This window comes from Anolis carolinensis, chromosome 3 (assembly GCF_035594765.1).
Source record: "Anolis carolinensis isolate JA03-04 chromosome 3, rAnoCar3.1.pri, whole genome shotgun sequence".
Lineage (NCBI taxonomy): Eukaryota > Metazoa > Chordata > Lepidosauria > Squamata > Dactyloidae > Anolis > Anolis carolinensis.
The window spans coordinates 71,977,807-72,003,027 of record NC_085843.1 but is presented as its reverse complement, the minus strand read 5'-3'; the positions used below and the strand labels follow the sequence as shown (position 1 = coordinate 72,003,027).

The window sequence follows — 25,221 nt, the reverse complement described above, 5'->3', positions numbered from 1 at the left end:
AATACACTGCCTGGAGTGTTGTGTGAAAACTATGCACATTTTGTTCATCCTTTGTGAACAACTCCATGTATGGATTGGATTTTTTATTAGATATTTGTAATATTTCTCATGGTTTTGAAAAAAAGCCTCTCTCTCTCTATACACATGATGCTCTAGGGTAAGTGTACTTTTACTTCAGAATTACTGAAGTGTAAATATAAAATTGTACATTTTAGCTAGTGCAGTATTGAAAATCTATATTACCATAGAATGGCAAAGCACTGGATATGCAGTAGCTCTAGCTAAACTCATATTATTAGAATTGTAAAGGCTGCCTTTGACAGATGTTTATTAGCTTCCTGTTAATTAATACTTCAATTAACTACTAGAGCCTCTTGTGGTCTGTTTCCCATGAATTCATATTTTGAATATATGCAGTCTCACAAAAACAATGACCTGTTACTCGACTAGTTTTTGGGATAAAAAATGATGGGAGTCATAAATGTGGTTGCTTATCTCAGGTTTTATTTCATTCACATAATCCATTGGCTATTTTCAACATAAATTGTACTGGTGGCTTTCAAATAACATAGATTTAAAACAAACAAACAAACAAAATAACTCCAGTTTTACAATGTTACATTTCTAGTCAGCAAATAAAATACTAGGGACATATTGGCAGTTGAATATGTATTCCAATGCTAGAATATTATGTAGTGGATGGAGAAAGACAGTGTCTGCCCAGTCAATGAGTGATAAAAAGCTCCTCCTTTTCTTTCTCCTCTTCCCTAGAATTGTAAGTCCAAAAGTCTAATGCCACTTGGGACAGACCCATGGTTGTCATGGAGGCAACAAAGTCCGGAGCCACTATCGACAGGGCAGTCTCTCCATGGATGTTGAAGTCTCCCAGCATGTGTGATGTCTCAGGGACCCTTGCTCTATGACCCCGCAGCCATCATAGATCAAACTGAAGAGGATATGGGTTTTTTCCCATCTCAGCAAGATTCTGTTCCATTCCAGATGTTCCATGTTGACATTTTGGTGCCAAAGCAAAGTACGGACGCCCTTGAAACAGAGCCTGGTTCCCCGGAAAGTGTTGTGTTTGATGGGAAGTCTTTTCTCAAAACACATCGCTCCTATAAGGAGTTTTTGAGACGAAGTGCGAGATTAGCAGAGAGAGAATATTTTAATTAACCCGTTTCCCTTGAGAAGTATTGGGGAGGCAGGCATGTTGACACAGCTACTTTCTCTGGGAACAATAGGGGAGTTAAACATCTGTTGGGGGGAACTCTTGAACTTCCATAAATGTTCTGCACTGAGCCCTCCCTATCGTGGTGTCAACGTGACTAATCCAAGAAGAACATAGTCTCTTGTTCCTGAGCTCCTTTCGGTGCGCTTACTCACGAGTAGACCGGGAGTTGCGTTTTCACTCCTGTTCAAGTTTGGACTGCGTTTTCAGATCCACCACGAATTACCTTGCCTAGCCTCGAATCCTTGTCTGGACTTAACTTCAAGAATCTCCCGGTGAATCCTTGCTCTTTCCCCACTCAAACTTCCAAAGAGTTTGAGTGTGTTTCGGTTATTGGATTGTAGACTTTGGACTCTAATACTGGACATATAACTTCATTTATTTGGACTATTTTTGATCTTTCTTATAAGGACAATTGCTTGACTATATACTCTGCATACTTTTGTTTTATTCTTTTATTGCATTAATAAAGATATGATTGGCCTCCGTGTTGGTTTCCAGTGCTCACACAGCCTAGAGGCGTTACAGCATGGAGGCTCTAATACTAACCCCGAGACCACACTGGCTAGCTCAGGAAGGAAGACTGTTTTTTAAAAACTTTTTTTTATTCTTCATACAGATAACAAAACAATACACTGCATACCTTAGCCATCTAAAAGATAACATAAAAACTATTTACAATCTTTATGGCTGGGATACAGGTTCCAATTGTGATTCTCTTTACTGCATATCTTAATTAATTGCCCCTTTAAACCCCCCATCCCACCCACCCTTACCACCCTCTTCCCACCCCCAACTGGGTTACTTGAATCAATACACTGATTTAATTGTCTGGAAGGCCTGATTTAAGGTTCTGTACCTATCTTTTCCTTCTGTTTTATTGATTAAACAAGACCATTTCCTATGCCAATCTTGTCTTGACTGAATATTCAAATATTTATTTTTCTTTTTATGGATGAAACCATTAATTAAATATTCAGAGAGATAGGACCACCAGGTTTTTAGGTCCCACCTTGTTTTATCTTTCCACCGTCTGGCATTGTAGCATGTATAGCGGCTATCATTAATTTTAATATATCTGACCATTGGTTGTTCCCCTCCTTTACCTCTATGTTAAGGAAGGAAGACTGTTGAGCAGCGGGGTGGATGGTACACCAACAGGATCCCTATTCTTACCTGGTAACCCACCTTTAGGTAAATATACCCAAATGATGTTGTGTGATGGGGAACCTGGTCAGGGGGATGGGATCATGATAGACCATTGCAACTCCACCTCCCCACCCCCAGGTCTCACTTGCTGCTGCACAGAGAACTATGGTGGGCTGAGCTGAGAGAGATGAATCCCCCACTCTCATTTGCGATACAAACCAGGTCAGCATGCTCATCCAGAATCACATCCTGGATGGCAATTGTTTTTCCATTTACTGACCTAGCATTCAACAGCAGCCTTTTCAACCTATGGTTATCCAGGTTATTAGATATAGCAGACAGTTTGGGGGCAATAAGGACTCTATTTTGCTCCCCATTTTGTTCGTATTGTACCTGTCTCCGCTTTCTGCATCTTCTCCTACTTTGTATGACTACAATGGCTGTCCTGTGAGTCTGGGGGCTCCCTCCCAATAAAAACACATCCTTCATGTATGGGGCAGGCCATCAGATAGCAGATAAAAGCTTATATAAAATAAGCCAGGAAGATGTTAAAAGCAAGGTAATAAACTTGAAGGCTGCCAAGCAGAGGATCAGGCCCAGGGCCAGGCCCTCACCCTCTTACCACCCCCCCCCCCAATTGAGGTGATTCCCTTTGGTATCATCCCTTCAATGGCAACCCCACTGCCACAGACATTATCCTTTTATCCCCAGCCTCTGGGGGCAAGCAGGTGTTTCTGCTGAGCCTTGCTTCTGTCAGTCAAGGCCTCAGTTCTACAAAGAGCTAGTCATAAGGAGTTAAGTCAAAGACAGCAGAGCAAACAAACATTGCCTCTTCCCTCCAAGCTCCCTGTTGATGATACCTTGGTTCTTTTGGTTGTGCTATATGATTTAGAACCTCATAATATTGAGGCCCTTGGTGCGGGGGACAGTGGGGGGACCCATAGGGCAGCAGGGCAAATCGTAGGGTAGCAAGGCAAATCTATTGCCCAGTGCTCTTCATTGCCAACACGCCATACTAATTTCCACAGTGATCCTGAATTGTCCCCATGATTCCCTACCTGAACACGGGTAGTCTCTCATGTACAGGTTCCCCCCTGCTACTATGGTTTCTAGATGCAGCTGGCACAGAGCCCCAACAGAAGTAGATGTGCCAGCTGCATCGAGGAAGCGTCGTAGAATGGGGAATGTATCTAATGTGATGGGGTGCATAGAGTCATCATTAGGGGTGTGTCGGAGAGGATGCCCACATTGGGTTTCACCATTAGAGCAGGTTATTAACATGAGTGTCTATAATGACTATCCACTATGGAGGAGCTGGTGGGATTCACTGTTTCTTCTGAACCCTCTTTATCCTTTCCCTTTCTTCCTTTTTGGTGGACACCAATTCCAGTGGCAACCCAGGAGCCTTGTAAGCTGTGAGTAGAAATCATGGTAGGTGCAGGAGATTTGGCTGTGAACAGCTTTGAAAACTTGGTGAGAGAATTGACAGTGGATCCTGGGTGCGACGTGGGCCAAGTGGCAGCAGTGTGGGTGGCTCTGTGGGTTGGTACCATGAATTACTGCACTGGGTGATACCAACCCTCGTGATTCCATTTGGACCATACCAGCTAGCAATGTCCCCCTGACAGCCATGTGCATAGAGCTGATATATGTAAAATGAAAAGTGCTGGAGAGTGCTTTACATGTGTAAAGACATTAAAACAATCTATAACCCTGATCTGATCTTGATAATAGTAGAAGCTCTTATATGCGGGATGGGAAGATGACCATTTTTAGCAGCTATGCATTTCATTTAGATTTCGATTCTTTTAGATACCTCAAGTGAGACAACAATATAGTTTTCACTTTGTAGATGTAGCTCAGTAACCTTGAAAGTGAATTCCTTCCCAGAGAAAACTGAAGATTAGACTTTGAGCTCTTATACCACTTGTTGGATTAGAAATGTCCAAAGTACTGAAGCATTCAATCTGTAGCTACAATTAAAATATGAGGGCTGAGTTGCTCCATTGTGTGTGTATAGGTTAAGTCTACACATACATATTTACAGGGTGGTTTCACTGTACTCCCAGTCTGTTGAATACATATTCTAGAATTGACTGTATATCTGCCAATGTGCTTGCTTACTGTCTCACTGCATAATGGGGATGCATAGTAGCTGTTTTTGCAACCCTTGTGAATGAAGTGGTATATACTGAAAGCACTCATGAACAGTTTAAATATCAGGCAAAGATACATAGTGACTGGAATCCTGTTGGTTAGTTTGAACAGGAGCAATGATTAAATTTGATCAATATGGCAAAATGTATCAATAAGGAAGATAAGCCAGGAGAGGCTGTAGCAGTTTGCTTTTGCCTGAAACTACTGGAAAGGCCAAGACTCTTGTCCCTCTTCCCTGCAGAGTTCATGTGCAAACTACTTCTGTACTTTGCATTTAGTTTGGAGCAATTGAAGTAACCAGAGGACAAAAGGAGAATGTTTGTGAAGGAGGTAGAGCAATATTCTAAAAGCAACTGAAAAAGTGGGACAATAGAGGATTAATAGGAACTGTTTCTACCAAACTGAGACACTTGGAGGGTATGCAAATCCCATAATAGCATATATATTGGTTTGGGGGGGGGGGGAGATGTAAGAATGAAATATTTTGAAATACTGCAGAAAAGGAAGAGAAACAGCTTGAAAATCAGAAGATAGAGAAAATATAATTGGGATTTTTTTAAACTGGAGATACAGCAACAAATACCAATAAAAAGTAGTTCTTATAGCAAACACACATACCTCTTGGAATGACCCCTGTCTAAGATAGCTCTAGCACTTGAAGGAAAGTATTTGAGCGAATGCAGATGTTAATAGCACTAGCTGTAGGTTAAACTAATAATAATATAAAGTGTACCTTGAGGGCAGTGCTCTGACTTCTCTTCATATATATTATAAAATATTATGCATTCTCTTCACTTGATATTTGTTGAAAGTGTTTGAAGTGCATAGTTCCTTTTTCAAACCCATTAGATAGAATGCATTAAATTCTTTCCCCTTCAGATTCACAAAGTTCTGCTAGTGAGCAGAAATAATTTATCACAATTTTCAGTATTTTTAAAAAAGCCTTTGTTCTTCATATTATGAGATAAAAGTAAAACTCAAAACCAATTTCCATGGCATTTTGGGACGTGCTGCCTCCAAATATTGAATGTATATACTGAAAAATGAAAATGACGAGAATTTAGGCAAAATCCCCTTTTCATTCTTTTCACTGTTCCTGATAAATATTTGTGCTAATGGAGGCACACACATAAACATCCTACAGTGTGGTGTTGCTTATGATAATTACAAGTTGAATATTTTGGATTTTGGAATTCCAGATAAGGGATGCTCAAGTTATGCCTTTTCTTGTTTGCTTGCAATATGTTTGTTTGCCTTTATTATGCTTTTAGAGTTGGAATGTGTGGCTTTACATTGCGGAAAACTGCTTTTTTTTTTTTACTTCAACCCCCTCCAACTAGCATTCTGAAGCTCAGAAAAAAGTAACTTTTCAGGGTTGTTTTTTAAAAAATTTTTTAGAGAATTAAGAGGAGTCATGGATTGATAGAAAGAAAGGGCCGTAATCAGAGAAATATGAGCTGTGAGTACATAATGTGCCTTTTCCTTATTGATCTAATCCTTGACCTGGAAGAACAAAGTGAATTAACAAAAAAGGAAAGAGCAAACACAGAACACAAGAAAGGGATTAAAGATAAAGGAGTAAATCAAGTCTTGGTCTGCCTAAAATTTAAGACTTTGTTAAGTAAGGAAGTGAATTAAGAGAAATTCCTGAATCAGTAGCCATGCTGATGGGATATAAAAAGCATGGCCTGAATCACCAGGCCAGGCCTGTTGCGGGGGAGGGCGCCCCCGCCCCCTGTAATGGCGGCCATGGTGGGTTCTTCTTCCCAGAGGCCCTTGGGGCGGCGGGAAACTTTCCCGCCGCTGGGCCTCTGGGCCAACCCAAGGCGGGACCGCCCCTGCCCACCATTGGTCAGACGCTCTCTAAGGGGCGGGCCCCGCCACTGCCCAACCCTGGGAGGAGCCGAAAGCAGCAGTCGGCCATTCGTTTGCTCTTCACGTTATGAGGTGAAGCTTTTTTCCGCAGCTTTCACCACTGCCTTTTTCGGGGCCCTCTGGCTAGGGGAGGTTGTGGCCAACTCCAAGTCGGACAGATCGGGTAGGGTACTCCAGCTCAGGGATGTAGCCATCAGACACAACTCCCTAGTCATTCGGGTGAGGCAGTCCAAGACAGACCAAGGGGGAATAGGTGCGGCTCTCAACATACTAGGCTTGGAACCGGGTCACCTGTGCCTGGTCCAGGCACTCTCCAAGTTCCTAGCTGTTCGGAGCAAGTCCCCGGGTACCTTGTTCATCCACCAGGACCGTAGCCCTTTGACCAGGTACCAATTCATGGCCGTATTCCGCAGTGCCATGCGGGAACTGGGTCTCCTTGCAGCTGAATATGGGGGTCACTCATTCAGAATTGGGGCAGCCACCACAGCGGCGGCAGGTGGGGTGCCGGTGGATGTTATCAAAGCCATGTGGAGGTGGAAATCATTGGCATACGCGACGTACATTAGGCCTAGCCTCATGATAGAGGCTACGAGGTCTGCCGGCTCCTTTCCTTCCCCTCAGGTACGCAAGGAAAGAAGGAAGGCCAGCGGAGGACGAGGACCGGTAACCAACGGTGACCGGCGGAGATGAACAACACGGCAGGATGGTGCCAAGCAGGCTGCTGAGCCGCTGAGGAAGGGATGCATGGGCTATGGTGGCCTGATAACAACGCGGATGGTCGGGACACTGGATTAAAGACTAGCTGCATGGCAGCTCGGCAAACTATGGCAGTGGGCGTAGTACAGTAATTTTGTTGGCTACAGAAGGTAGGGTTGGCGGCAAGGAGAGTGGGGGATCCCACCCTCCTTTTGTGGCGTGTGGCATGGGCCCCGGATCAGCTATGCTTACTCCCCCCCCCCATTGGCAGGAGGAGGGAGTAGCATCGCGGTCACTGGGCGGCGCTTTGGTACCGATTACTGGGTCTGGTTTCGGTCGCGCCTGCGATGTTGTTTCTGGATCGAGCAGCAACGGGCTGACCGATCTGCGATCCGGGACCCATGCATGGCAGCCAACCCTTGTTCCTGTATCCAATAAAATGTTGTGGCCAGTTTATACCCAAACATTTGCAATGTGTTGTGTCCTTTATTGTGCAAAAACATCCGAGCGGAGAATGTCGCCCATACCCAAGCAAAAAGCATGGCCTGACTCACCAGGCCAGGCCTGTTGCGGGGGAGGGCGCCCCCGCCCCCTGTAATGGCGGCCATGGTGGGTTCTTCTTCCCAGAGGCCCTTGGGGCGGCGGGAAACTTTCCCGCCGCTGGGCCTCTAGGCCAACCCAAGGCGGGACCGCCCCTGCCCACCATTGGTCAGGTGCTCTCTAAGGGGCGGGCCCCGCCACTGCCAAACCCTGGGAGGAGCCGAGAGCAGCAGTTGGCCATTCGTTTGCTTGCCATCCCACCCACCCTACATTTAATTGTGTTATTGTTATCGTTATGCTATTTTCGTTTCGTCACAACTCTGTTTTGGCGTGTGGCATGGGCCCCGGATCAGCTATGCTTACTCCCCCCCCTCATTGGCAGGAGGAGGGAGTAGCATCGCGGTCACTGGGCGGCGCTTTGGTACCGATTACCGGGTCTTGTTTCGGTCGCGCCTGCGATGTTGTTTCTGGATCGAGCAGCAACGGGCTGACCGATCTGCGATCCGGGACCCATGCATGGCAGCCAACCCTTGTTCCTGTATCCAATAAAATGTTGTGGCCAGTTTATACCCAAACATTTGCAATGTATTGTGTCCTTTATTGTGCAAAAACATCTGAGCGGAGAATGTCGCCCATACCCAAGCAAAAAGCATGGCCTGACTCACCAGGCCAGGCCTGTTGCGGGGGGGGGGGGGGGCGCCCCCGCCCCCTGTAATGGCGGCCATGGTGGGTTCTTCTTCCCAGAGGCCCTTGGGGCGGCGGGAAACTTTCCCGCCGCTGGGCCTCTAGGCCAACCCAAGGCGGGACCGCCCCTGCCCACCATTGGTCAGGTGCTCTCTAAGGGGCGGGCCCCGCCACTGCCAAACCCTGGGAGGAGCCGTGAGCAGCAGTTGGCCATTCGTTTGCTTGCCATCCCACCCACCCTACATTTAATTGTGTTATTGTTATCGTTATGCTATTTTCGTTTCGTCACAACTCTGTTTTGGCGTGTGGCATGGGCCCCGGATCAGCTATGCTTACTCCCCCCCCTCATTGGCAGGAGGAGGGAGTAGCATCGCGGTCACTGGGCGGCGCTTTGGTACCGATTACCGGGTCTTGTTTCGGTCGCGCCTGCGATGTTGTTTCTGGATCAAGCAGCAACGGGCTGACCGATCTGCGATCCGGGACCCATGCATGGCAGCCAACCCTTGTTCCTGTATCCAATAAAATGTTGTGGCCAGTTTATACCCAAACATTTGCAATGTGTTGTGTCCTTTATTGTGCAAAAACATCCGAGCGGAGAATGTCGCCCATACCCAAGCAAAAGAATTATCTAGCTGTGTCTGTTTGCATGGGAAGAGTGGGGAATCACAAGAGGTCCCCACCTTTATCTTTTTACATGACCAGTTGTATTCAAAATGTGATGAAGCCACATGTACATGACTGATGCAGCTGAGTAATCCCTTACAGGTGGGCTAAAAGAGGAGTTGAGGGGCTAAGTATCCAAAAGATCTTGCATATGGTCAGTTTGCCATTGCTATGCCACTTACCTGTTGTCTCATGTTCTGTGTATATGAACTTACCTTGATAACTCCAGAAATAAAATTGTATCTGTTTGCATAAATAAGCTTGACATACTAATGTTTTGCCTATCTCATAGCAATGGGTTTATGAATTGTATTATTACAATACAATGTAGTATAGTGATTTGAGTGTTGGACTATGACCATGAGCCTCTCCGAGTCCCCTTGCGGAGATGAGGAGGGGTATAAATAAAGTTGTTATCATCATCATCATCATCATCATCATCATCATCATGACTTTGGTGACCAAGGTCCAATTTCCCAAACCCACTGGGTCACATACCCCCAGCACCAGGAAACCTTGTGATTCATTGATTTAGGGTCACCATAATTCTGAAATGATCTAAAGATATAAATAAACAAATGATTAAAATACTGAACTGTGTTATACATTCCTCCCCTTTATTATTATGATTTTGTCACAGCCTTTGAGAAGGTTGTTGGAGGTACTGGATCCTCTCCTACATGAACGTGTATGTGGAGGTCCCACAATATGACAGGTTCTATTGCCAAACTGCTCATGTTGTCAGGAAATTTGTTCTAATGTTCAATCAAAATTTAACTTCCTGTAACTTAAAACTATTAGACAAGGCTACACCCTCTGGGACAGTAGAGAAAACCTTCACCCTCCACTTTATGACAGAACTTTAGATATATAAAGAGTGCAATCATGGGCTGCTTAGCCTTCTCTTCATTCTTAACATGCCAAGTTCCCTCAAGCTTTCCTCATATGTTTTGTTCTCCATATACCATAGCAACTTTCTCTGAATCCATTCCAACTTTTCTATATCCTTCCTAAAACGAGTACCCCAGAACTGAATGCAGAACTCCCATTCACATACTTGCCAATCTGAAACCCTAAGAAGAGAAAAGCTCCCAGGAACAGACCATCCCTCTTCTCAGTCTTGTGATTTCAACTGAAGTTCAAAAGTTTATAAATAGATCTTTCATACGGCCAGTTTGCCATTACACTGCCACACACCTGTTGTCTCATATTCTATGAATGTGGACACATCCAAGAATAAAATTGTACTATTCACAGAAACCCTCATGTAGAAGAGGGTCAATTATGAGAGGTTCCATGATCTTATTCGTTCTGTTGCCAAACTGTTCATTCTGTCAATAAATTTGTTCTAATGTCCAATCAAAGTTAGCTTCCTGTAACTTTGAGTGTTGGACTATGACTGTGATTTTAATGACCAAGGTCTGATTTCCCAAACCTTCCCAGCCCCGGAAAACCCTGTGATTAATTTGATTTAGGGTCACCATAACTCAGAAGTGACCTGAAGATACAACCTAAGAAATTATTATATTGCTGAATTGTATTATACTTTCCTCCCCCTTATTATGATTTTGTCATAACCTATGAATATAATTGTTGGAGACACTGGACCCTTTCCTACATGAGTGCACATTTGGAAATCTACATTCCAAAATAAAAAAATACAATGAATAATACAATAAAGGGACTGCAACCCAGAATAAAGAAGTAATGATGGAGGAATGGTATTAATTGCTCTAAACTATTTCATTCAAATCTACAGTGCTGGATGAATTGTGTTCACACAGGATGGAAAAAGCTGTTTCAGAGAGGGAGAGGGACTACCATATTATGACAAGCAACTCACATCATGGTAAAATGCTCTCTTTTGTGTGTGACCTGTCAGGCTTTGGCTTCCAAAGCCCTGGTCCCAGAAATATTTTAAATAAATGTATTTATTTATTATTTATTTACTGCAATTGTACCCCGCCATTCTCTAAAGGAAGAAATGTGATAATAAACGATCAAATACATTTGAGTCAGCAAAAGATCAGTCCATTTTTCATAAACCGCTAGAGACTATGACCTTAAAATTGTTAGTTGAAATTTGAATAGCCTTATCCAACAGATGGGATTTACATTAGTGTGGAGTCACAATTCAACATCTAATTCAGTTGGTCTACTCTAGTGTGTAGTAACAATAGCATTCAGGCCTAAGATATTATTTTAAACTGCTGCAGAAACTAGGCTGAGTCATCTAGAGTGGAACCGGCATATGGCATTGAGTGGCAACACGGGATCAGCTTCCTGTCAAACCAGGCAATGCAGGGTGTGGCGTGACTGGTTCTCCATGCCCCCCAGACGATGGTTGCTGGATTTGCCATGATGTATGGCAATTTCAGCAGCCCGTGTGACGAAGTGATTCGATTGCTTTGGTATGCTTTTTGGTTATAGGTCATTGTTCCCATAAATATTCTCCCCACTCAATAAAATGCTGCTAAATATGATCGAACACACAAATTACACACTGAGATTTATTATTAGGGGTCTCAGTGAATCCAACAGTCATGTAAGAATCGTACTTTCTTTTAAGGGTTTCTTTAACTGTGGAACTGGTATCTGTGGAAATAGAACTTTGTAACTAATTGGGTAATTCCAGAAGCTCTGTTACATCCGCTGTCACTGATTTGTCCAAAAAACAATCCTGTTCAGCCTCAGTAACACCTTCATCTCAAAGTTCCAGAGTTTTGTGCTTTCTCAGTCTTTTCAACAGTGAACATTGTTCTCTGCTTTCCCTCCCCATTAATAGAAAGAGGAAAGGTGACTTTGGGAGACTTCCAAGATTTACATAATGCGAACAAAAAACTTTGGATTCTTAAGTTTTTGGTGCAGGCCATGCCCTGATGTCAGATATTGCCTTTTAAGTATGAATTTATCAAATTTGATACAACTTACAATGACAAATGAAAAAAATGCATACCCCTAGTACACACATAAATCTGTTTAATCTTCAAGAATCCTTAATTTTTGTAAGGTTAGTGTAAGGTTATAATTAACTCTGCTACTAGTTATAATATTTAACAACCATACAAAGTGTTTATAAAAAGTATTTTATAAGTAACCTTGACCCTGGCCCCACTAATCTAAGTTACAGCACTGAATCTATATTTTGACCGTTTTGGAGAACTGTGTCCCTTAAATATGGAATAAAACAAATAATACATACCTCTTGGATATTGATGCTTCCAGGTTTATTCCAATTGGCTTGGCAGAAGTTTTGATGTTTTTTAAGGACCCTATTTTCCGCTAGTGATCCATTGAAATGTTTCAACGTTATCTTTCCAAACAGATTTTTTTGGGCTGTTGTGTGTTTTTTCTGGGCTGTATGGCCATGTTCCAGATATATTCTCTCCTGATGTTTCACCCACATCTATGGCAGGCATCCTCAGAAGTTATGAGGTATATACTATAGACTTAAAAGATGCCTATTTCCTTATAGCCATAGCTTCACACCACCACAAATACCTATCTCTCAAGATAGGGCACAGGGCTTTTTCTTTCAGAGTTCTTCCCTTTGGGATTTCCACAGTGCCACATGTTTTCACTAAATGCACGGCTGTGGTGGTGGATCACTTGTGACTCCAGGGTGTCACGGTGTTTCCCTACATCAACAATTGGTTATTGGTTGGGGCCTCCCGTTCACAGTGGTTACAGCATATTCAATTCACCTTATCCCTCCTGCAGGATCTAGGACTTGTGGTGAATCTAAAAAAGTCCCACCTCAAGCCCACACAAGACATACGATTCATAGAGGCTCAGATCAACTCTCATGAGGGCAAGGCATACCTCCCCGAAGACCGATTCTACAACCTTCGGTCAGCGGTCCAGAAAGTGATTCAATCACCATCTGTGCAAGCCAGTCACATCCAGTCTACACTCGGTCATATGGCCATATGCCCGCCTGTACTTCCGTCCTCTGCAGGCCTGGTTCCTACAGGAATTCAACCCCCATTGCCACAGCAGAGACAACTATTAGTTGTCCCACCTGCAGTATGTCGATCATTCCATTGGTGGACACTGCGACACAATGTCCGTGTGGGCATGCCATTCTGTCCTCCGGGGCCTTCAGCAGTAATTACCACTGATGCCTCCCTGCAAGGGTGGGGAGCCCACTCTGGCTCCAAGATAGCTCAAGGCATTTTGTCGCCAGCAGAGTTCAAACTCCACATCAATGCCTTGGAACTCATGACAATTCAGGAAGCACATTGTGCATTCAAGCATTCCATCATCGGATGTACTGTTCAGATACGTACAGGCAACATGACAGCAGTCTGGTATCTCAACAAACAGGGCAGCAATTGATATTGGGCCCTGCTCCAGCTTGCACTCGCCATTTGGCATTGGTGCATTCCAAAGGGCATAACAATTGTTGCCATACACATTCCTGGCCAGGACAACAGCAAGGCGGACAAGCTCAGCAGGAATGGACTCGAGACCCATGAGTGATCACTTCATCCTCGCACAGCATCACTGCTGTTTCAGAGGTGGGGCCAGCCAGACATTGACTTGTTCACAACCCCCAAGAACACTAAGTGTGACCTCTACTGCTCCAGAATGCTGCAGGGTGCAAAACAGGACTGTCTAGGGGATGTCTTCCTGTACAACTGGAAAGGCCCTCTGTTATACATCTTCCCACCCATTCCTCTCCTCACCAGAGTAATTGCCAAGATGGACAATGTTGATGACATTGTAATCACACCAAAGTGGCCACAACAGCCTTGGTTCTCACTCCTGAGCTCAATGGCTGCAGGGGAGTCTCTCCCCCTAGGCAACCTGCCCGATATGCTGACCATCCAGGACGGCCGCATACGCCACCCAGACCTTGGCCTCCTTCGCCTCATGGCATGGTGAGTCTGGCCCCTCCACTTTCCAGCTCAGTGACTCGCCTGATAGATGCGGCACACCGTCCATCTACTCAGTGCTCGTATGATACTAAATGGAACCGCTTCACTGCCTTTGCCACTCAACAAGGGGTTGACCCTTTCCAAGCACCTACCTCTGTCCTGCTTGATTTCCTCACTGTACTGGTGGACGACGGCTTAGTCTTCTCATTATTAAAGTGTTATCTTGCCACACTCTCTGCTTGCCATAGTAGGAAAGGCGGTGCCTCGTGGTTCCAGGACTCCATGGTACAACTATTCTTGAGGGGCTACAGGAACCTCTGATCGCCAGTCTCTCCCCCCCCCTCATGGCAGCTCGACTTGGTGCACTAACAAAACCACCATTTGAACCCATGTCTACAGTAGACCTATCTTACCTTTCATGTAAAGTCTCCTTTTTAGTTGCAATCACATCAGCTCATAGGGCAAGTGAGCTATGTGCATTGCGGCGAATGAGCCCTATCTTCGTTTTCATCGAGATAAATTTGTGTTGAGAACAGACGTTGTCTTTCTACCAAAAGTTGCAACTGCTTTTCATTTACAGCAAAAAATAATTTTTCCTGCTTTCTTTCAGGACCTGTCTACCAAGTTGGAACGGGTGTTGCATTTACTTTATGTCCGGAGAACATTATGTTTTTATTTGCACAGGACAAAAGACTTGGAAAGTCCCCAAGACTGTTCCTAAAGTATCGGAATGATGCTAAGGGCTTGCCTGTCTCCCCCAACACCTCTCAGCATGGGTGGTTTCAACAATCAAGTTGGCCTATCAGATGTTGGGCAGATAGCTGCCTCCACACCTTCGAGGCCATTCTAAAAGGGCTGTTGCCATTTCGGCAGCATACCTTCGCGGAGTCCCTTTGCAGGACATTTGCTGGGCAGCAATCATGACGTTTGCCATGATTATAAGATGGATGTCCAATTAAGAAGGCACGTTGCCTTTGGCAGGGCAGTACTCTTCTCAGCACTGGCATGATGCCCATCATCCAAGGTTTGGGGCTTGTTATTCTATCACATGTGCTAATTTCAGCAGAGACCATGAAGGAGAAAGGATGGTTGCTTACCTGTAACCATGTTTCTTTGAGTGGTCATCTGTGAAATTAGCACAGCCCTGCCCATCTTCCCTGCAATATATGCTCAGTCCTCGAGCTGCAACACAGCGGCAGGGAACTAAAGCTACAGGGCCTTCTACAACCTATATAACCTCCTCTGGAGGGTGGGTGGGACCCAGCCACAAGCCTGAAAGCTTTCCAGAGGTTTCCATTGATTGCTGCACAGGTGCATCAGGTATCACATGTACTAATTTCACAGATGACCACTCGAAGAAACATGGTTACAGATAAGCAACCATCCTACTTCATTCTCTTGTATCTTCAGTCTTATGTCTTCTATGTAGTGTTATTTCAATTATTTTAATTTGTATGGGTATAGTATAAATGTCATATAGTCTTGTAGGTATTAAATATTAAATCGCTTATTCTCACTGTGTCTCAGTTTTTCTTTTTGTAGACATGTATTGCACTTTGTTGATTCAGGTGTGATCTTGATATTGAATGTAGTCAAAACAGTGTGGGGCTCTCCTAACCTTTGCTTATTTCTTTTCCAAGTGAAAATTTGTTTAAATAATTATATAGTTCCAAAATACACTTTTTATATTATGAAGTAGATTTTTTTTCTTGATTCGATATAATATAATGTTGATCTCAATATATTATGGTAGTCCAAATCAATTAATCATGTAACAAGAATATTCCTTCAAAGTGTATCTCCTAATGGTTATAATATTGCTTACCAAGAGAGAAAAAGAAACTGAAAGCTAAATGATCCAGTATCTCTTAGGTAGAGTTATATTTTCAAAACCAACTCAAAACATGTAAAGTAGATAAGGAAAGATATTTCTTCTGCTGCTCTGGATCAGTTAAACATATATTCCTGTTGTGGTTATATTGCCAGTAGAGTTATCATTTGAAAGAAAGTTAACCATAATTAAATCTCCTACCTCAAAGGACTTCCTTGAGCTGTTTTTTTGTTGTCTGTTTAATTTCTTTGCTGGAAATTTGACTTTGATTGAAGCTTTGTTCCCAAGGCAATAGCCTTGTTGCAATTTAAAATCATTGTGGCTTATTGGTTTTCCAGTGACTGTATGTGTACCACACAAATTAGTGCATTAAAGTCATTTTTTGGAGGTTCAAGCTAGTGCACTATGACTCTCCTTTACAAGGAGAGTCATAGTTCACCGCTGTTTAGCAGTTGTTGCCTTGCAGCAACCACTGGGTTTTTCTTCCTCTCATCAGAGAGCTGTGAGAACATGATTTCATTCCTTTGCAGTTGAATTGGAAGTCAAATCTTCTAAATATTTCTGATTTGTGGAAAAGTAGAGAAATTCACTGATAAAGGGACTAATTGGAGACAATAAGTCCACCTTCTGTGCCTGTCAGGCAGCAGAAAGTATTATCTGTACTAGGGGTGTGCCATTTGGAAAAAAACTCATACCATTTCCATTGCCAGTTTTCAGTCAGCCCCCATTCCATTTTTGGGAACTTCCTGAAATCGGGAGGGTGGGGGAATACAGTTTTTCATTCCATGAGTCAGAAGTTCTATTTTTGTTCTGGGAAGATCTGGCCCATTAATGGCAATGTGGGAACTTCCAAGGCTGTCCTTTCTGTCATTTTAAGGGAAAATGCCCACACTTGAAGGACATATTTATGACTGCAAGCCCTCCAGGTTTTGGAATGTTTGGGTCATCCACTGATTTTTAGGATTTTTAAAGTTTCTACAAATAAAAAGGGCAGGCTGCTGGACTGTTGCAAAGAGTACACACAAACCAGAAGGTAGAGCTGGGGAGGGAATAGTAGGAAGTTAAAGTGGTGAACTAGAAGAAAGATTTTTTTTTTTTGTAATTTCTTAAAATATTTTTTTGGGGATGAAGTCTGCTGGCGCAGGACAGAGTACAGTAAGGCTAGGGAGGGATTGAAATTTAAATAAAATTATTCACCTGGGAATTCAGGCTGAACCTTCCTTCTCCCTTCCCTTAACCTATCCCACACTCAGTCAGGTTAAAGCAAAAAAAGGTAAAAAATATTTAAAGAATAACCCCAATGTTCTTTCACAGCCCCCAACACACACACACCCTCACCTCCTTAGCGAAATAGTAACAAAAAGGACTGAAAAATATTAAACTAAGAAAATGTAATAAAATTGCCAAAGAAAAATATTGTAATTGAGTCAAAAAAATGATTCTAAGTAACAATGACACTGAGATACAATATGAAGCTAGCTAGTACACAATTTCTCTCTCTCAAATACCAGAATGCCACAGGAAAATGGAGGAGTTCACCCTGGACCAGTTTGGCAAAAAGACACATGATCCATTTTCTCACTCTGATTGGCTCAGGCAGGGCTAAGGGAGAAAAATCCCATGTGCATGGTCAATTTTGGCAGAGTCAATTCAGGCCTCATTGCCCATCCTGTTTCCGAAAGTTCAGTTTCCAGAACTGCAAGTATTCCCAGATCCCGTTTTGAAAATTGTACCGTGCACACCCCTAGTCTGTATGCATTGTGTATTTTTCTGATATTTTGGTTTCCAGGAGCTGATGGCAAACTATAGAGTCTATAGTTTGAGTTTCACATGGAAGGTGCTAAGTATAGTCTCTATTCTACTTCATACTTTTCTACATGATGCTCATGAGCTCAAAAATTACTGTATTGAGATTCCCCCCATTTATTTCTAAAAGATTATAAAAAACATGGATTAGATTCTCAATTGGACTGACATTAAATACTGCAATGTTACTGTGTAAGTCATCACATAAAATATCATTAAGTACTCACAGTGAACCTGTGGCTGACCGAATACCCACTTATTGTAATAACCACCTCTTAATATCTAAACCTATGTTATGTTCTGTGTTATAATTTGCCATTTTATGTGTTGACCTGTTGATTTATTTATCTGTTGTAAAAAAACAACTGTTGTTTACTGAGAATGGGTGGTCTATAAATACAATCCCATTAAATTAATGCAAATCACTACTGTCAGTTCTCATCTAGCATATGAGCAGCCTTGACTATGGCTCATTTATGGCACAGTAAAAGCTGAGTCACAAGAAAAGCATGAGTTTATGGAGCTTTCTCCATAACACTGAAAATGTAGAATTTTTATTGGTCTTTAGGCACAGATTATTAATGCCATAATGGCATTAAGGAGTATTAAATGCAAATTTGCAAAGCTCCAAAGAGCTTTATTAGGGTAAGCAACACTTTTATTGAGTCACTCTTTTAATGAAAATCTGGCTAAGTAAATCTAGATGGAGGCCACCACAGATGTTGTCTTGTGCTTTACCAATGAGAAAACTCTTAATGATAGTGGATTTTGGGTTGGCTTTGATGTGCCCCATCTTCTGCTTTTACTTCCCCCTCATTTATAATATGTACAGTATAAAACAAAGCATTTCATATTTCAATCTCTTCCTGCAGAAATAAATGACATAACTGTGTAATATGCTGGCAGTCAAAATGCACTCAAGTGAGAACTTTCCAAATACTGCAAATGAATGTAATTTGGTTTTAGTCTCCATTTGGATTTGAAACCTTTCAACAAGGGATAAATTGAAAAGGGCTTTTCCAAGTAATGATTAAATTATGAAAGGCTGAATGTTTTAATGGATATTCACATTTCATAGCCTTTCCTTTAAGGAACCAAACCAGAGAAACCTCAAATGTGACATGTTTATGTGTTTTACACAAAATGGCTGGTGTCTGAAAATCCCATGATGTAGATTTAGACTACTGGCTGTTTTAGAAAACAGTTTGGGGAAATACTTATTTCAGTTTTGGACTGGATAAGTGCACAACCATCAAAGCACTAAGACAAAACCAAGCAGGGTTCATAAAACAGTGTATTATTGGTGAAGCTACCTATTTTGCTGTTCATAATCATTCAGATCAACTTTTAGGCCTTAGAGCAAAATTGTGCTTCTGGGACTAAGATGTATTCAATGGCTTATTTGGGCACTCTCACCACCATCACAGTTCACAAAGGCATGAGAATATGAACCGAGAAAAGAGACAGCAGCAGTGTCTTTCAGCAGGGAAATATATTCTGATCTACTGATCACAGATGTTGCTATTTACCACCTTCTTCTTCTTCTTCTTCTTCTTCTTCTTCTTCTTCTTCCCCCCCCCCCTCTCTCTCTCTCTCTTTTCTTATTCATATGCCCACAAGCTGAAAAGAACAGAAAAGAAATGAAAGCATATTGTTAGTTGATTGTAATATATGAACATATCCCTGGTATAATTATACAATTTGAGCAAAATATACTGGATAATTTAATAAATAATCTTTGAGAGTTTTTTGTATTAAAACATCCAGTTTTCACTTCTTTTCATTGTGGAAATTGTGTACATCTGAAAGATTGTACTCTAACAAGGTGATATTGAAAGAAGTGATATACCATCTCACCTAGAACATTGGAATAACATAGGATTCTGTTTCCCAATTTTTATGTTATGCTTTGATACACTGGAAATCTTCAATCAACTGCTATCTCCCAGTTTTCATATGTAGAATGTTGGATGGTATGTCCATGACAAATATTTTCTGACCCAAATGTGGCTATTTTGCTCCTAAACTCTCCAAGATGTATGATTAGTTATTTGAAGGTTATTTCGCCCCTCCGTTAGCTTGTATTAAATCCCCAACAGCCAATTATTTTAGAATTTGAATAATAAGAGTGGATCAAGCTCTGGGGAACAAGTGGACCCTTACTAGCCACTTGCCCACCCTGTATTAGAAAGAAGCATGCATCCTTCAGCACTGCCCTCCTGACTTCCTCCTTTGCTTCTGTGGCCATGGCTTTTGTCTGCTGAAGTTTCTGCAGAATTTGTAATCTATATCTAGCTAGAGTAACTTGGAGTTCCAAAACTACTCTTAACCCAGAAAACGATCAAGATCTTAACCACTCTATTTCTACTGCCAGTAGGCACCTATTTTAACAAAGGCATTTCTATACCATACAAAACAAAATTTATTTAAAATTTGATCCCTGTTTCTCTTTTTGGCTCTTTTATTGTACCCATTTTTATGCATTAGTGCACCATTTCCAAGCAATCCTTTTTACCCATTGAAGCCTTATGAGTTCATAATTTGTTTTCACTTTCACCCATATTGAGCATTGGGTGGATAAACATTTGTTTTCTTTTAATGACCATGCCTTTCATTTAGTGTTGTGCAGCAATCACAAATGAAACTGACCCACACTTTACAATCACACTTGATTCTCTTCCTTTCAGTAGGGTTTCAAATGCAGCAATTCGATCAACATCATAGACTCCAAAAGTGGACCTATTAAATCATGCCCACAAATTCTATTTCAGGTTTATCATTTGACTTTTTCTTTTATGTATTGCCCCTTATTAGGGAACTCCTGCAAAACAAGTCACGCTTGAACCATACCAGTGACATTCTTTACAATATTTTGATTGTCGTATCAATTGGACATAATCTATTACTGAATTGTTGTGTTTCTGATACTTTTCTACTTGACATCTTGTGGTTCTGCATTAACTGCTATGATAGCAGATTCACCTTCTCAGTTCTCATTGGGAAAAAAACAGAATATAGAACACATAAATCAATTAATGCTGTTTTCTAATGCAATAGCTACTGGGCCTTTGGCAGCTTCTGGTGGTGTGGCCTTATGTTTTTTTATGTAGTTCATCTCCATGCTGCATGCTACTTTTCACTTCTGGATATTCTCTGAGCTTGTTTTCATGCTTTACAGATGGAATTATGTCTGTCTATGTGCCATGTTTCAGGAATTAGGAGAGAGTCTCAGTGAATATAAATATTCTTCTTTCTGACTGATGTTTTTTTCAGATGTAGCACTCTAGAAGTTACTCATGTTGATCCTCTTCATACACTTCTGACTGAGGGCATTCAACCTCGTGACATATCCCTTTCTCTACATGTTTGTGAACATATTTTGTTCACTGTGTTGTTGAAGGCTTTCATGGCCAGGATCACAGGGTTGTTGTATGTTTTCTGGGCTGTATGGCCATTTTCCAGAAGTATTCTTTCCTGACGTTTCGCCCACATCTATGGAAGGCATCCTCAGAAGTTGTGAGGTTATGGAACATGGCCATACAGCCCGGAAAACATACAACAACCCTATTTTGTTCACATTACAGGCACTTAAACCAAATAGACCTACAGATAATTTCCAGTTTCAGTCTCTAATTCCACAGTTTCTTGCACTTTCTCTGAGCTGTGTAGTATATACCCTCATTTCATTTCACTCTCCAAAAGGGTCTCACCTTGGTGAAGTCTTATTCTTATTTTCTCTTTAGAAAGTGGTATATACATAGCCTATATTTCCTGTTCTTATATGAAAGAAAAAAAATATTGTTGGTGTCTTCTAATAGGGCTTGCACACAGATTTGTGTTCTAGTTTGCAAAGTTTAATACCTGAAAAACATAAAATAATGTGTTTATAAAGCTTTATATATTGTAAAAGGTGTGTGTGTGTGTTGCCAAAAGCATAGAGACATTCCAATTCTGGGCAAAAACCAATACAACTAAAAACAAGATAAGATAGTATAAATTAAATTGATAAAAAATTAACACAAGACAAGAGGTTTATTAAAGATCACCACCAGATACAATCAGATGACTCATGTAATCTAATGGTAGTCAACTGTACACAGTGTCTAACATTGCCTACAGGAAGGAGGCTAATATTTTTATATAAATAGGAACCATTAAATGTCTCTTATCTTATTGGAAAATTATGTCAGCTGATTAGGACTCCTCTCCTCTCCATCTTTTTTACTCTCATTCTTTTTTCTTAGTTAATCTATATTTAGTTAAAGTTACTTTGAATCCCAAAACTACTCTTAGCCCAGAAAAGGATCAAGATCTTAACCACTCCCCCCTCTTTTTATTTTGTATCATATCCTTCCCTCTCTGCTATTCTGAATACAAAAGGAGACAGGAGTTGATTTTCTGTTTCATCCCCAACCAAAACTGGGAAGAGAGGACCTATTTATTTATTTACTACATTTATAACCTGCTCTTCTCACCCCGAAGGGGACTCAGAGCAGCTTACAAATCAAATGAATGGTATGTACTCTTTTCTTCTAGAAGTCCCACTGCTACCTGAGCTATCCATTGTGGATTCAATTTTTTCCTCTGAAGTGTGGTCACTGAATCTAACTTGTTTTCTAGGTTAGAACTGATTCGAATATAGCCATTTGTCGTTACTATAATCATTATGATCTCTTTCAATTTTTTTAGTTTGAAGGATCTAAGTTGTTGAGAGAATTCTTTAAGTTTGTTAGTGAGGGTATCTAATTCCATTTTAAATTGTTGCCCAGAACTGAGCTTATCTAACATAGACTGGGACTGGATTTTGATCTTGGCAATTTCTTCATTAGAATGTTCAATGATCAACAACATCAAATCCTGTGAGCACTTATTAAGAATAGCCACCCATTTCTGATTGAAAGACTCATCTTGATTACACATACCCGGAGGTTTGAATATCCGTAACCCCCTGGGGATTCTATTGGCTTTAACATATTCAGCCAGTGATGAAGCATATAAATCTAACCTGATTTCTTTACATTTCAGTTTCTCATAATCTCCTAAGGTAACCCCTATATTGGAATTGCGCAAGGTGGACATGCCTGCTTCAAATAAAGATCTATCTTTAATTAATTGTTCTTTATATTCATTGTCAAAACTTATTTTTGTTGCCACTCAGCCATGAACAAAGCTAAGCTTTGGACGAATATTAAGTAAATGGGTTCCTGGTTACACACCAAACTAATATATATCCACAAGTACAACGATATGCACTAGTAAATGGACAATAAGCAGATATAAAATATAAACTTATATTGAATGAAGTACAATCAGTACAGAATTTACTGCAGGAGTAATGATCCTTTCTTCTTATTTCTCTGAATATCTACTCATGCCATGCATCTTTCATTGTGTTCCCAACTCTTTCCCTTACCTCCATACTCTCACACCTTTATAATGCCTCCCATATGTTCTGTGCACTCTAAGGTGGCATCTTCTTCCCCTTCGCTGTTTTTCCTCATCTTTAGACATATCTCACTATTTTGTATCTTTTCCCTCATTATGCCCATCTCTGAGCACGACCACTGCACTTCTCGCCCTCCATTCCCCTCCTTCCCTGGCTTCAATCTCCTTTTCCTCCTTCTTTAGCATCACGAAATTTCCGACTATGAAACACTTAGGCTGGAGACATTGCTTTGTTAGCTTTACTTTGGTTCTTTCTGTCTGTATTCACTTGTCGATAACTCCCTTGGCTTTCTGACCCTGACTTGCTCTTTGGACTCCTCTGACTGGTTCCTTGATTGCTACTACTGAAATTGGCAAGACTGCTCTTTATGTTTGAACTTGATCTGGACTAGCCTCTCTGCCTACTCCTTTCAATACTGGCATCAGTGGCTTGGGAACATGAGTGGGAAAATGTAATTGCACTCATGTTCTGCTTATGATTGCCTAAGCTATGGAGATATCATTAATGTCTAGTAGTAAGCTTATTGTCATATGAAGAGATGGTTAGCAAATCCTGGCAGGCCTTTGAGTATGTTAGCTCAGTTATTGAAATATCTTGACCTGTTGCACTCTCAGAGCCTCTGTCTTCATCTCTCTTATTGTGATCTCCAATACAAATTGAATGTTTACTATTCATAGAATAGTCTGCTGAATAGTGGATTTATGTAACTTACTTCACCTTTGCTATAAAATTTCTAGAACTGTGGCATTAGTGTGTAAAGAAAACAAAAGAAAGAAATTGAAGTTCTTGTTTTGCACCCCATCGTCCCTCTATCCCAAGGTTTAATTACTGAAAACAATAAGTAAACAGAGCAAAGCAGGTTTGGTGAGTCATGGGAACCTGCATTTCAGTAAATAAATTGCAACTTGTTTCAATGCAACAAGCCTTTTGAAATAAGTAATGATAATTAATATGAAATATTCATTTGACTAAAATTCTGAATACTTTGAGAGTGTTACAAATGCCAAATCACCCGACAAAAGCAAAATTGTTATTAATAACAAATTAATCTTTGAGTTTTCTCTTAGGTTTCTATAAGTTCACATTGTTTAACATGTTTACTAATTCATCATGAAGTAAAATGTATTAGTTCTAGAACTGACTGTAAGGTCACATCTGAATAATCAAAGCATACTTCTATCACATTTTAAACTTTATGGGGTAGTTCTGTATCTTAAATAAAAAGCAATATGTGTCATATCCATTCCACATCTATATATATAAAAGAGTGATGGCATCACGGCAATTCACAAAACAACAAAAGTACAGGCCCCCCAACCTCAAAATTTGACAACACAACCCATCATCCACGCCTCAAGGTTGATACAACAAAAAGAAAAGAAAAATAAAGTCCTAATTAGAGGGAGAGCAATAATTTTTTTATCCAATTGCTGCCAGTTTAGAGGGCTAATCTCTGCCCACTTGGTTGCCTAGCAACCAAGGGACAGCCAGGTTTCAGTTAGGGGACAGGCAGATTTAGGCCTCACTTAGACTTCTTCCACAGATTATCTAATTTGCACTGGATTATATGGCAGTGTAGACTCAAGGCCCTTCCACACAGCTATATAACCCATTTATAATCTTATATTATCTGCTTTGCACTGGATTATCTTGACTCCACACTACCATATAATCCACTTCAGTGTGCATTTTATACAGCTGTGAAGAAGGAGCCTCATATAATCCAGTTCTAAGCAGAAAATATAAGATTAGAAATATACAGTAGAGTCTCACTTATCCAACGTAAACAGGCTGGCAGGATAAGTGAATATGTTGGATAATAAGAAAGGATTCAGGAAAAGCCAATTAAACATCAAATTAGGTAATCGTTATACAAATTAAGCACCAAAACATATTATACAACAAATTTGACAGAAAAAGTAGTTCCATGCGCAGTAATGCTATGTAGTATTTACAGTAGAGTCTCACTTATCCAACACTCGCTTATCCAACGTTCTGAATTTTCCAATGCATTTTTGTAGTCAATGCTTTCAATATATCGTGATATTTTGGTGCTAAATTCATAAATACAGTAATTACTATATAGCATTACTGTGTACTGAACTACTTTTTCTGACAAATTCGTTGTCTAACATGATGTTTTGGTGCTTCATTTGTAAAATCATAACTTAATTTGATGTTTAATAGGGTTATCCTTAATTCCTCATTATCCAACATATTCGCTTATCCAACGTTCTGCCGGCCCGTTTATGTTGGATAAGTGAGA

At 41.1% G+C, this 25,221-nt stretch overlaps 1 long non-coding RNA gene across 1 annotated transcript; it reads right to left on the bottom strand.

Moving 5' to 3' along the window:
• Nucleotides 1–19,081: 19,081 nt before the first annotated feature.
• LOC134297452 (uncharacterized) lies at nt 19,082–24,600 on the bottom strand. The gene is made up of 2 exons (XR_010004207.1): nt 21,220–24,600; nt 19,082–19,129 (listed from the first exon to the last, which is right to left on the bottom strand). It is a non-coding gene; the product is annotated as an uncharacterized LOC134297452 (long non-coding RNA).
• Nucleotides 24,601–25,221: the final 621 nt, after the last annotated feature.